This window comes from Larus michahellis, chromosome 2, assembly GCF_964199755.1.
Source record: "Larus michahellis chromosome 2, bLarMic1.1, whole genome shotgun sequence".
Classification (NCBI taxonomy): Eukaryota; Metazoa; Chordata; class Aves; order Charadriiformes; family Laridae; genus Larus; species Larus michahellis.
In genome coordinates, this window is record NC_133897.1 from 97,613,594 (window position 1) to 97,628,324 (window position 14,731).

A 14,731-nucleotide genomic window follows, 5' to 3' on the forward strand; every position below is an offset into this window, starting at 1 on the left:
CTAAAAATAGACAGATTTATTCAGGGACCCTACAGACATTTCCATTCTCTCAGCTTCTTTGAGATTTAAACTATACTTCTATTATGTCCAGTGAACAATTAGTGTACCTGACTTAGTATTACCAGTCCTATACATCTTCTTTGAACGCTGCTTCCAATATTAGGAGTATATCATTAGTTCAATTTAATTAACAAAATGAATACACGGATATATAGTACGTTGAAGCTCATAGCAGTAGGTTTTTGCATAGGCATCCTGTTATTGGGTATTACGGTACTGGCAGGTAAGTTCAAACCACTGTTATTCAAGTCTTTTCCTTCTTACATCAAACAGCAGATATTGCCTCTCCTGACAGCTACAGAATAGGCGATCCTTTTAGGAAAGCAGATTTATATGTTGATAGACAGTTATTCCTTTTCCTGAAACAACTGCAGTCTTAAATTGGGCTACTGACACCTCAGATGCTGATGGAGAGCAAACATTCCTCTCCAAAGCCACAGCTACTTCACACACACTCTGGGAGGGCTACTGAGCGTGCTTGACTTAAGAGTAATAGCCAGCTAGAGAACACAGAGAGTATTTTCATCAGCAAGTATCACAGGCAGCACGAAGACAATGAGCAATTCACGAGTGAAAAGCTTTTGTTATTAACAGCAGCAAGAGAGGATTTTAATGTCAGTGCTAGCAATGTATCAGGCTCATAAATCCCTGACATACGATAATTAATGCCTGAAGATGCCTCAGTAAGATCTCTTTGAGCCTTCTGCTACCCTTCACAGGGGCCTGAGGTGGGATTTTCTTCAGTTTTTCTTTTTGGAAGATTCACAGTTGGTGACACAGCACTTAGCTTTTTCAGTACAGGAACACTCCTGCCCATCAGCATCCCAGAGCTATAAACTGACACCAATCTTTAATAAATCCCTGAAGAGCTGCGCTAGCTGGTCTTCCAATCCCAACACTACAGGGCTGGAAAAGGAAAATCTGGGTCACATCAGCACAGGTGCTCTAGGTGAAGACCTCCATTTCCTCAAGAAAAACAATTTTGTCATGTGAGCTACAGACCTTGCAAGTTCACCATTACTCAGATGAAACAATTTGTTAAAACTAAGTAATTTTAGCTTCCCTAATGCTGGTCATGCAGCTAAATGCTGGTTCCAAGGCTATTTTAAGAAATAAAAAGCTGAACTACACAAAATTTCTATTACAACGGGATAGCTTCACAGCAGTCAAGATTAGGCTATTAGTATACTATTTGCTGTCTGCAACAAAAACCTGTAAACACCTCCACATGTTTTAGATACTCAGGCTTGTGACACGATGTAACACAGCATGAAGACTTCTAGCCAAAAGCAGCATCACTTGGCCTTACAAGGCATATGTTCACTGAGACCAAATGCATGCAAGCAGTCAAGAATTTCTAATAATCAAGAAGTCACACATTCTAAAGACTATTTTAAATCATCTGACAAGTCCAAGATGAGCTATAAGTAGAACAGGCGAGCTGACAGGACTTCTTTTAAACTTAAAATTCCTGCTGAAAAAAAAATTAGATTTACTATTGTGAGCAATCTTCTTTAAGAAATCATATGCACTAGATTAGACTACGTGGAAGTAAAAACACAGTAAGCTGTTCCATATTCTCAATGCTCATATTTTCCATCTTCCTTTATTATGTTTCTGCATAGTCCAGAAAATCAAATTTACTTGCAAAAATTTTTAAAAGTTCTACATTAAAATGTGAAACTGCAAACTCAGTTTTTACCCAGCTGAGACTGAACTAAAATGAATCCTATCCTTATCAATAGATCACTCTTTATACAGATGTGTCAAATACTCAGTAGAATTTTCTGCTGATGATACTTTTTCCTGTCTGCACATGTCAACAGTTAAAAACGTCAGGTTGCATTTGCTTTTGAAGTACTTTGAGGAAATAAGCAGATTCTTCTTGAAAACAGTGGTGGACACAGACAAAGGGGGTTGGAATTTACTCTCTATTCTGCTATTAAGATAGAAGAGAACTAGCAACTCGGGTGTCAGTATTAAAGAATCACAAATTTCAAGGAGAAATCTTTGACTACTTAAAGGTCAGAAGAATTCAGCTTCACTAGCTACACATTTTTCATAGACAAAGACATAAGCAGACTATGAACAATCAAATGAATAATTCCTTTACAAGGCAATCTTGAAACCTTCATACATTAGGAGAAATTGTGAAATCTAGCAAGCTAAGTCTCAAATGTTCTAAAATATTCAACCTCCATAAAGCTTCTGATTATTCTTTAGATATGTATCAAAGCCAAAAGCTAGAGTGGTATAAAATTGTTCATTAATTCTTCAAACACTTTTAAAGACGGCAGAAAATTACACAGGCAAATAGTCATCATTAAGGATGAATCACTAATGGGCAAGAATCTGAATTAAAGAAAAGCAGAGTCAGCTAATTAGGAAAAAGATTATAAAGGAGATTTCTGCAAACATAGGGTAAATTGCAGTGAACAGATTCAGCCACGCTTATGTGAATAACTGCAGAAACCTCTAATCCTGAATACTTTCTATTGTAGATTACAAATCCAGAAGGGGAACTTGACGAATACCAAATACATTCAAAGAACATTTTTTCTCTACCTTCATTATATGTGGAAAACATTAAAAAAATGTAAGTGTTCTACAAAAAAAAGCTTTGAAAACAATACAAGTAAAGAAAAATTGATGTTACATGCTGGGGCCATAGGGTGTTTATGCTAGAGAAGCTAGCTGAATTCTGACTAGAATAACTGCAGAACCTGCTGACAAATCAAATACAGGCAGGTATCAAATTAAAAACTGCTGAATAGGAAAATGCATGTGAATAAACATGAAGACTTAAAGAATTAGGAAATATAATTTGACAAAATAAGGATGACAATCACTTAACTCATGGTGGGTTAAGTTATCTCAAGTAAAATGACGAGTGGTAAAGAATTCAAAGGTTTTGTTAACAGGTTTTCTTCTCATCCCTTTAATCTGTGATGACTGACAGTACAAGAGAATTTACAGAACTATCAGTACTGTCTATTTTGAACAGCTGCAAAGGGGACAGCTGTTTTGGGACATTCTCACAACAAAAGTCTACCCTCCCTTTCCTTTTCATTGTGTCTTCCTCTCTGATATTCAAGCAAGCAAACTATCCTTAACTCTCAGACAGGCAGCAGCTCTGACCAGTTCTGTTCCATACGCTCCTTCCCCCACTGCTCTTACATCTACATCTCCTAGCTTGCTACCATACCAACAAAAATGAAGATAACAGGTGAAGCGGAGCCAGGATGAAAAAGTGCTTTTCTGTTGCTGCTTGAATCAAGACTTCATAATAAAAGGAGGAGGAAGGAGGAGAAGTTAAGACCCCACCTGCCTAAGAAATATACAGCTGCCCATATGTTCCAAAAAAAACGGAAGCACACAGTATTCACCTATCCACCAAATATGTCTTTCTGTAACTGTAAAAGTAAACAACTATGAATGGTGGACATAAGCCTAGAAATTTTAATTGACCGTAGACATACACCTAGCCCATTATAGGTTATCAGCAGGCAGAGCTTCCACATTCCACTAAGGGGAGGGGAAAGAATTCAGTTTGACCCACCCAGGTCATATGCCAGTCCTAATGCAAATAAATGAAACGGTCTTTACATTAGCAGTCCCTAGAAATATGAATACATGAAAAAGCTAGATTGGTAAACACCAAAAAAAACCAACCACAAAGCACAACTGAATAGTCATGAAAAACTGGCAGAAATTTGATGGCAAACAAAAAAAAACCCCAATATATGATCATCCAGCAGAATAAAATCACTTTTAATTGCAGAATACTGAGACTATATAGAAAAAAAACCCAAAGACTAAGAAGGACAAGAAATCCAGTCTATTAATTTTGTTGTGAACAGCTTTGTCCTCTCCTCCCCTGCCCCAAACTAGATATACTAGAAAAACCTTATAAAAAAATATTTAGAAACCAAGACTTCATTTGCTAGTGTTTACAAACAAACAGAAGACTTGCTACATTGAAGCCTTTTCTCAGACCCATCTCCAATACTATGGTAAATATTTTAAACCTCTTTATATTCACTAGAGTAGTATTTTCAAACAATTAAGCAAAAAAAAAATCCACTAGGTAAACTTGGTTTGCTGAAACTTAAAAATACAAAGTATGAACGCTGAGACAACAAGGACTTTGCATTTAAATCCAGCCAAGTGTAACAAAGAACATCTTGGTTTTATACTTTTTCAGAATGAGCTTTCATTTGCACTCTGGACACACCATTATAAGAAGTATACCATTATTAATGTGAGAAAATGTAACAAGAAAGAAAAACGGTCTATATCAAACAGGTGGATATAAATTTAAAGAAGCTCTTGGGTAGCCCTGTCAAGTCACTGTAATCACAGCAATTGTGCAGGAAAATTCCAGTTTGGATTTCCAAAGGTTAAACAGAACCACTGAGCATGCTTCCCAACTTTCAAATTCATCGAAAAATTAAAAAAATTGACATTCAAGTTCACATTTGATCAAAAGTACTAGTGTGGAAACGGTAAATTGAGTTCTGCAGAAAACAGCAATCCGGCTTTGTTAATGGCTTCAAAAATCTGTACTTTTTTTAAACAAGAACAAGCCTATCATGTTTTGAGTTCCTTTGTAAAAGAAAGTGCTAGAAAAAACAAAAATCAATAAATCTGCAAAAAATCAGTTTTCACTTAGATCATGGAAGTATTTAAACAAAGTCATTTTCACAGGAAAACACTACATTTTCAGCATGCTGTAATAAATGCTTTTCCAAAGTGGCTGGATTTTATTTCTTAACTCTCTAGTAGAAAAATGGTAGATTCGCTCACTTGTTAAATTTCAAGACTACGGTCTTACAGCTAATGATTCCATCTGGCTTAACTTGCAAATTTTCATCCTAATATGAGAAAGGCTTGACAAATTTAAATAAAGTGGCCATATCAAGATAAAGGTATTGCATCAGTAAGGGGGAAAGAGTAAATAAAATTTAGAATGTGTTATTTGTTGCACTGTGCAGTGGTCCAGAGAAATCTGAAGAGTGTGATACATAATTTAAGGCAGAAAGATTATTTCTTGAAAGAGTTCACTTTTAAGAGTTCACTTTTTTTTCCAGTTACCTAGAAGACTGATACTAACAAATTTCTGCACAGTACCATAGAGAAAACAATCAGTATAACAATAGGTATGGCAGATATGTATTAAACTTCACTAAATTACTTAAGTTTCCTCACATACTCATGTGCTTATTACTTTGCCATTTTTTTTTGCAGAAGTTGTCAGGCACTTTGTAAAAAACAGCTAATGTATTTAATTTGACGTATCACTTTTCAAGGTATAGAGCTGGTAGCAACTTAAGCTTTTTTTTACAATTCAAAATTCATACCTGACTAGAAGCCAAGAGAGAAACAGGTCACCATAAAAAAAGTTAATGCGTCAGAAAACGTTAAAAAAGGAAATATGATGTAACTGTTTTGTGAATTCAGCTATACATGAATTGAAGACCTTGGCATTTGAGTAATACAATCACTTTTTAAAATTTAAATTAAAACAGATACTTTAAAAATCTCATTTAGAATTCTGTGCTTCAATTAATTTAAAATTCCTTTTCAGTAACTTTTCTGAATTATTTTCATCTTCTTGTAAGATACTGGAATCTTTACAACGAGAGAGAGCAGATATGCTTGAAAAGCCATACTACGTGCTTGAAGTTCCACCAACACACTACTGCGTGAGTAGTTGGTACTCCAGGTTCTCTCTCATTCCAACACGCCAGACTTCTGCTTTGCCAGCAAAAATTTACACAGCAATGAAGAAACTCAATCAGCGAGCTGATATAGCTGAAAAATAACCAAGAACAATTGTGGTTTTTCAGCTATACCAGTCTCCCAGTGCAGACACAGGCCAAATCACATATCCCCCCCAAGAGCACTCAAATCTGTTACCTCATTAAACTCACCATTATAGTCAACCACCACAGAAGAAGTGGCTGGGTGAGGGTAAAAGAAATATCAGTGGACGTAGAGCTTGAGAGGCCATAAGCAGTAAATCCAGAAATAAAAAATTTGCTCTGCTTTTTTTTCTTACCCTATTTTTTTTATTCTGAGTAGCCTCTACTATATTATTTAACCGTATTGGGTAGTACTTTTGGGTATATTTTTCCCCTCTCCCCTAAACTGATGCTTGTTCAAGCTGTACTTTTTAAGCACTGAGTTTAAGAGTACATGACAGATTAAGATCTTTTGAAGTTGACTGGAAAAGGCTCCACTTAGACCTGAAACGGGCTTCTCTCTTCCCCCCCACACTGAACCTGAACTTCAAACTTGCCCCCAGTGAGCTCTTCAGAACTCCGTCTGTGAAAACTAACCTTATGAAAGGTGCTAATGGGTTTGCAGGAAAGACAAAAAAAATCAAGGTGAAAAATAAGCACAAAATGTCAATACCAAGGATATCAGGCAGAGGACAACATTTAAAACACTCAATACAACTGAACTAGTTACGAAGGAAACAGACCTGTCCTACCACATCCATCTTGTCCTGTTAAACATTGGTTCTCCACCTTGTTTCAATCAAACTTAAAAAAAACAAAAACAAACAGTAGCAAGTGGGAGGTGCACACAGAGAGAAGGCTTGACATGAACTTAGTTGTTAAACACCTCATTGGGCTGCCAGTGACTACACAGTCGTAGTTTAATAAGTCATCTCTTGTCTGACAAGGATGCCTTAAGGGAACTGTGTTTACAGTAGAAACACAGAAAATGAAAAACAGGCTTTCTTAGTTCAGCTGGATGGAAAACTGATCTGAATTCCAGCTGATTGGCCTAGACCACTCTTTTCAAAATGATATTATACTGAGTAAAGGTAAGTTTAGGAGAACTAAAACTGGGGTGCTTTACCCACTTGGATATTGTACGTTCCAATATCCTGAGACAACCACAGTAACCGATAAGTTAGATCTCTAAAGAGATTCTTATGGACACCTGTTTAATAGCTGCAGACAACTGAACTGGCCCGGCGGGACCCTGAAGGAACAGAAGAAAAGGGAATATGCAATGACAAAGTAGTAGCATACATGCAGTATCCAAGTGCTCCCTTTGCTCTAAGATACATCCAAAGCAGACAGACCTGACCAAAGCATCAAAAAACCCTGGATCACATTTTGTACTGACCTCCTCTGCAGGTTTACAGCCATCTGGATGGTCCACTAGCACTGGTGGCAAAATCCCAATACATTGCTGTAGAGTGCCTGTGGTAGGAACCATAGAGCAACAGACTGGCCTAGGCCATTCTGACACGAACGTAGAAGCACAAGAGGTCTTCCATCCACAAGGTCTTAAGGCTGTCCTAGAAGAAGAACAGAAATTCAAATAAGTTCCCCACTCAATTGTGGCAGAGCTTGAGGTGGAAGGGGAACGGGAAGAAAGTTTTCCAGCATTTAAGACTTCAAAATCCTGTGCAAGGGAGAAGGAGCCAAAAGACTGCTTCTAAAAAGAGGCAGTGAACTAAGCCTGTGAGGAAAACAACATATGCAGGGTAGAGTGGAGAGGTGGAACAAGTCATCAAAATTTTTTAGCCTTTCAGATGATATGATTTAAGTGGGAGGACTGCCTGTCCTCCCAAATAAGCAGTTATCTATTTTTGAGTTCTATATATGTCGTCCTCTATCCAATCATGAACGCTTAGCACAACAAACTATGAATTGTTCTTGATAAGGCTAAAAAACAGCCTCCTCAATGGCACACATTCACATGAGCAGCTCCCCAGATGATCATTCTTCTGGACTAAGTTTTGCCATACATATCCTAGTTTATAGATGCAGGGATTTTTTCCACATTCTTTCATCTCTCGCCCACAAGTTAAACGTTAGCATCTATAATGACAGCTTTTGTAAAAAAAAAAAAAGTGTTATTAAACTAACACAGACCTGATGCCTAAGTAATGTTTTTTCACTTCTAAAAAAAAAAGTGACACCTGAAAAATGATGCCTGAGCCTTTCCCAGTGTTATCTGTTAACATTTTAGCAATATTGAATGCATTCCTTCAAATCTCTTCCTCTACCCTGTTAATACAGCAGTTTCTGAAGGAAATTCTGAGCAGCTGAGAAATAAACAAAATATCTTAACAGACAAGAAAGCAGATTTTTTCAATTTTTAATGCAACTGCAACTTGCCTGCGCTTAAGTAATATTTGCCATATATTATGAGCTTATGTGTTGAATTTGCTATATTATATATGAGGCTACCAAGTTAATTCAAGTTTATTGCTCTACCTGTTTAAACTGTTAGCTTTATATATTACCTGTCCAGACGAAAAATTATGTACAAGGGAGGAGAAAAAAATAAATGCCAACACTATGGTAACATGACAGTATGGAGGAAATACTTGGTAAGGAAAGCTAAGATTGGCAGTGATAGAAAAGATGTTTATCAACTGCTTATTCTGAAACAAATTATGACTCCAGTACTGAGGCAGGTGAAGTAAGTATAATACTTGGCAGTTTCTCATATTTTTTTTGCGTAACAAAGTAGAAAGGGAAAATGCCTCAACTCTTAAATTTTTGTTCTCCATTTGAGGATAGATTACCAAAATACTGATGTAGGAATAGTAAGCAGTTCTGTATCCACAGAAGTGGCTTACAGGCTGAATTTTAGAAGAACTGGCTAAGGATCTCCCTGAAATAATACCTATTTTTGCCAAATCTAAAAAAAAAAAAAAAAAAGGAAGGTTTCAAAGGGCCAGAAAAATACGGATTCACAAGATGACCCAAGACATACCCAGGAGGACACCTAAAATAAATCACATGATTGTTACCTTTCTGAAAGTTAAATATTAAGAGATCATGACATAATACTGAAGAGACCCAACCGCCTTTATCAAAGCAAATTAGTCACAACCTTCAAGAAGGTTAAACACACAGTTTTCTATGATATATATGACTAGGCTCTACACATTGCACTGTGATATGCAATATGAAAAAAAAAATCAGTGTTGCTTATGTTAAATTAGCTTTTTTTATATCACTTTTCTTCAGTAAAAATCAAGTGCCTTACAGGGGTGGAGAACATGACCCATTTTTAACAGATGGGGAAACTAGTCCATTACTGATGAAGTGGCTGGTAAATCTGGGAGCAAGTTTTTTTCTAACTGCTCAAGAGTTTTAACTGAAGTGTCTATCTATACATCTCTCTGGTTAGATGAAGATCCACCTTTTAGCAATTTTGCTAATTTATATAGTTCTTCAAAGGATCCTAAGATGACAAGCTTTTTGTTCAGTGCTGTCCAGACACTGGACAGAAAGAGCTCTTATAAAACATACAAACAAAAAGCAAACAATGAGAGCAAGACACAGAGAATGGTCCATGTGGCCATTAGTAAGCAAGACACATCTACCAAGGGCAGATGTTCGCTTTTTTGTAGTGAGCTTCCACACACTTAAAAGCTTATCGTTTCCCTTGATCTTTTCTTTGGGTTACAAAAATGCCAATTCAATCATTCTTTCTACACGTACCATCTTTTATAAATTGCCAGCCATTACCATTACCCTCTGGAGGCAAATTAACTGTGCCTACATCTTTGTTGAAGTACAATGGCCGAAACTGATACAGTACTTTGACCTTACAACAGAGAACAGAGCAGAAGGTTCAACTCTATGTCCTTCAGATTATACCAGCATCTATTCATGCTAATACACACACCCCCCTCTTCTTTCTGAACAATGCTGCACTGTTAACTCTCATTTCATAATCCATGGTTTGCCCTAGATCGAGGTGGCAAATGGGGTGGCAGGAACAACTTCAACAGTTGCTCTCCATCTTTTATTTTTATGTTATTTTGACCTAAATGTAAAGCATTTCACTTATTCTTCTACATCACTACTCTTTCAGGCCATCTTTCCAACGTTCAGGATTCTTCTGAATCCCAGTTTTGCATACCTGCATTTATTTCCAAGCGCATCTTATCTTCATATTTCATAACCATATGGTATTCCATTACCCAGTTCATGAACAAGAACAATAAGCTGAAACAGCTACACAAAATCCCATACAATATGCTTTCCCTTGCTGAAAGTGAACTACTGAAAAATAAAACTCTGGCTACTGTTAACCTAATGATTTTACACACATCCTAAAATAGCTTTTTTTATCTAGGCCGTGTTTCCTTAGCTTGCTCTGTAAGAGTATCACATATGGCTTTCTCCAGTCCACAAGCTTCCTGTTGTAGAGGAAGTTAGATTGGCTTGATTGTGCGTTTCTGATCTTCACAATAAGCCTTCCAAATTTGCTTCCCTAAAATGCATGTTCAAAGAGCAGACTGTCTTACCTGTCACTACATCCCTCCAGTGTGTTTCTACTCTAGCTGTATTTTCCATTATATCCTGGCAGGAACACAAATTAAGGCACAGTATTCACACAGAACTGGCTGGTGATTTTCTTATGGTTCTGACTAAAAACAAAAGTCATTTTAGCCAGAAACAGGCAAAAACCAACCCAAACAAACAATGTGAAGAGGATGCACCGTGCCCTTTCATTTTCTTAGAGTGAATCCTAAGTAACCCCCAAAAAGTAACAACCTACACACTGCTGATGTGGACAGGCAAGTGAGTTAGGAGACCTGGACCAATAACAGGATATGTAGGTGAACAAAAACAAGAAAGCATCTGCTGCAACAGCATTTATGACTACTTAGATTAAGGCTACCAGTAGCCATTAGCTTTCAATGCTCCATACAAAGTTACGATACTACACAATTTAAATTGAAGACTACTTCGGCTTTAAACTCTATATACAAACAGCCTACAGACTTCAAATGAAATTGTTGGAGCTAGGATTTTGGAATTTGGAATCCATGCAGCTTCTGTTAATAAGTTCTCACATCAACTTCAAATATTTCACAGGATGAAAGTTAGATAAGGATGATTCTAGGCACAGATTTCCCTTGCCAATAATTTTTACTGTCCTGTTTTATACTCCATTACCACCAGCTAAATGTTCTGTCATCACATGCAGCAGACCCTCTGCACAGTGTGTGCTGTAGCTTTTGCAAGTGGTACCTAATAACAAAGACAGTTTTTTTTGGAAAATTGACTTCTCAGGGGAATCCAATACTCTGAGCTTTTATTTAAACCTGAACAAATTTTAGCCCGCCACTCTGGTATGCTGACCAGATTCACAGACACAATGTTTGCAGACTGCAAAATGTAATTGTCTTGTATTCAAGTAAGTGTCTATACTGAACAATTTCAATATTTGCATTCCTATTATTCAAAGAACTTCCTTCTGACACATCTAATGTTAATAACAGCAACAATCATGCAGAGCTTCTTATGCACAATGAAATATCTATTCCTAATTGTCACTTTTTATCCCACTTACCACTTTCACCTCTTCCTAAACATAATATGGATTGACTGTATGATTTTTTTTCAGTCATGTATTATCTTCCCAGTCTGTACAGTCGATTTCTGTTTACTCAGTGACACACCTCCGTACACAGGCAATCATACAGCTGCCAACGGTACGTAGCCAACAACATTTCATCAGCTCAGTGAAGTGGTATGACCCTGTACATGGTCAGAAACGTCAGAGCAAGGGAGTGAAGAGGAAAGAGTGAAAAGGAAAGAAAATTATTAGCCTGCCATGAAACTCCAGAGAAAACAGAGTTATAACACCGAGAAAACCACATCTTCTACCTGTTGGTCTTGAAGTGACCAACAATACATATAAAAAAGAGCATACAACAAAGCCACCACAGTTTTATTCCATAAGTCTCCATGGCTTTATCTTATACAGAAAGACAGCAAGGGAAATAATCATTTGAATAAGTCTTTGTTAATGGAGACAATCCAAAGTTTTTTTCCTGCATGCAATTTGTCAGAAAAAAATAAGATTCATGGGCATAATTTATAAAACAATCAGCAAAACACAGGTATATGTTCGACAGGTGTAAAGCACATACTGCTATCATACTGTCTCCCCAAAACTTATAAAAAATTGTCAAGGTAACAGTTATTTCAATCCACCTGACACCTAAAGTGTGTGCCCTTACGTTTATTTGCCTTCATCAATAGTTCAAGCAACAATTCTGGCAAATGCAGCCATGCAAACAATGCAACCTTCCTCTCACAGACCTCCTGCCACCTTCTGGGGACACTGGCTTAACTCAACACAAGCCAACACTCGCAGTGTGTAAAAGGGACCAAGAGTGGTTGAACCCATGGGTTGGTGGGTGTGTTTTTTGGTTTTTTTTTTTTGGTTTTTTTTTTTTCCAAGACAAAAAAAAAAGCTAATTTTCTGCTTTGCTGAGTACTACGCTGCTGGAAAGCACAAGGAAAAAAAATACAAATACAAGACAATCTACTGCTCTGAACAGCAAAACGTCTCTACTATCATATTCAGCATCATTACTAAATCTCTTTGGACTGTAAGGAATATCTTTTTCATAATTCATTCAAACCATACCTACACAGAATTGCACAACTTGAAAAAGATAAAAGCCATCTTTCATAACCTTACTACTGCTCCCTAGAAAGACAAAAAACAAACTACAGGTCCGTAAAGCCGATGGAAGTCTTTCTTAACTATCACGATTTAAAAACATTAGTAAAGCAAACAGCAAAACCAGTTTATCTTGATAGTGTTAATGTACATCAGCCCTAAGTATGAGCATGGAGCATCAATGGTCCAGGCATGCTCGCCTTCAGTGGGACTATCAACAAAGAGTTGTGTGTTGACTGCTGCGAGCTGGCAGACACCCTCTGCACCTTCTCTTCAGCCACCAGGAAACACTACCCTCATTGTTTCACAAGTATGCAAAGTAACCAGCACGGATTCATATGGAGGATGTGAGCCATGCTGCAAAATGCATTAGACACCTCTCAGCTCCTTCAGTTAACAAAGCATTCACTATGAAGGAACCCAGAAGTCAAGAAAATAAGATGTAGTGTCAACTACAAGTTTTCCGCTCATTTTGTTTGTTTGTAAAGAGTGGGCAGTTTTTCAGTAATATTTCTATTGTAATAGGCTATTGAAAACTTAAAGACTGAGCTGTACGTCCCCCTCAAAATCTCCATCTTCCTATCCTATTCCACAGTAGTTTCCAATCCCAGTCTTGTCTTCTCTCCCCCTACTTGTGAGAGCTCAGGTTGGACCAGCAGCAGATGCACAATCCTTGACATTACAGACAACGCATCTCCTCTACACAAACCACTGACTTTGGACCTCACTGACAACTCTTCACCACAAGTCATGTGAAGGTCAGGAGACATCAGATAATTATTGCTTACTGTAACAGCTCAAATAGTTATCTTCCTCAAAAAATGTGTGTATGGCAACAGCCTTAAACCAAGCAGCAGCAACTAGGCAGAGTCACCAACTCCCTCCAGTGTGCCAAATGGCATTAACCCAGCCATCTATGTAGATGCGTACGTATAGAAAGTGGATTTCTCCATTTAGTTGTTATGGATATGGCTCAACTTCCACTTTCAGAGTAGTGTTGTTTGATAGAAAAAGTGTACATGATGTACATAATGTACATGTACACTGACACTGGCAACAAACATAGGATCCCTTTAACCGAGAAAGACAATGCTTTCTATTTAACCTTTTCTAGTCTTCCCTGACTCATCAGAAAAAAGTTCCCAGACCTACTGATGAAAAAAATCCTATTTAATTAGGAATACGAAATAGTTAAATACATAACTATATTAAAATCAACCACAGCTGCCCTCAAATGTTCAGTAAAATTGTACGCCCTATGGTGCAATGCTTTCTTTAACATTGAGCAGAGTGCTTCAGGAAAGCTACCTGCTATATTCTCAGGTATCATCTCAATTGAATAATCTGTAACCTCTTGCTTTCTGTCTGATAAAAAACAAAACACCAAAACCAACCAACCAAACAAAAAAAACCCAAAACAAAACAAAAACAACAAAAAACCAAAACAGTAGGAAAGCTTACAGGGGGAGGGTGTGGGAGAACAGAGTTTAGGAAAAAAAAAAATGTACCTGAGTTATTGTCATACCCATTTTCTCCATTTCCACTGATAACTTTTAATGGAACTACAGAGAGTGAGATGATAACAAATATTTCCCATTACCTCTGAGATGATCAGAGGCATGCAAAATTACGGACATTCAAATATACTGCTTTAATCGTGCTTAAAAGATCACAACCTCAGCCTTACGAGGGACAAGAAATCAGTTTGCAAGTGGCAATAGGCAACTGTGGAAGAATAAAGTTATAGCAATCTGTCCTATACGTGGAGAAATGGAACTACAGAATTGTTCTAACCAAAGGCTTAGCTGTTTTGGAGGTCACACACGGTATTACAGTGTGCACTAAAGCATATTACTTACAGTGAGAAAAGTGGGGGGGGCGGGGGGGGAGGTATCTAAGCAAGATCCTAAGACTTGCCATCCACAACTGGCAGTACTTGAAATAAATCAACTGATAAATTTGCAAAAACAAATGTCAAATTTACACAATGCTTCTCAACATTTACAAAGAGTCTCAATGATGTAATATTTTCTCATGAAGATAATAAACAAAGTGTGAAGTGGTAGAAAGTCCCCAAAGTAAAACCGCTGCTCCACACATCTAATTATGTCTGTTTAGACACTGAGAAATCATTTCTTCCAGCACTCTGGCATAAGAGACAGTCTACTGTCTATGCAGCTCTGTACCTTCATTGCGACAGAAA

The 14,731-nt window shown here is 37.4% G+C and overlaps 1 protein-coding gene across 3 annotated transcripts in view; it reads right to left on the reverse strand.

Moving 5' to 3' along the window:
• GALNT1 (polypeptide N-acetylgalactosaminyltransferase 1) overlaps nucleotides 1-14,731 on the reverse strand; it is an 85,725-nt gene that overhangs the window by 52,800 nt on the left and 18,194 nt on the right. For 2 of the 3 annotated variants that reach the window (XM_074576337.1, XM_074576336.1), the window contains one exon: nucleotides 7,204-7,378. The gene's annotated coding sequence lies outside the window, so the exon portion shown is untranslated. The remainder of the gene's footprint in view (nucleotides 1-7,203; nucleotides 7,379-14,731) is intronic. The other variant, XM_074576338.1, reaches the window with a different exon arrangement.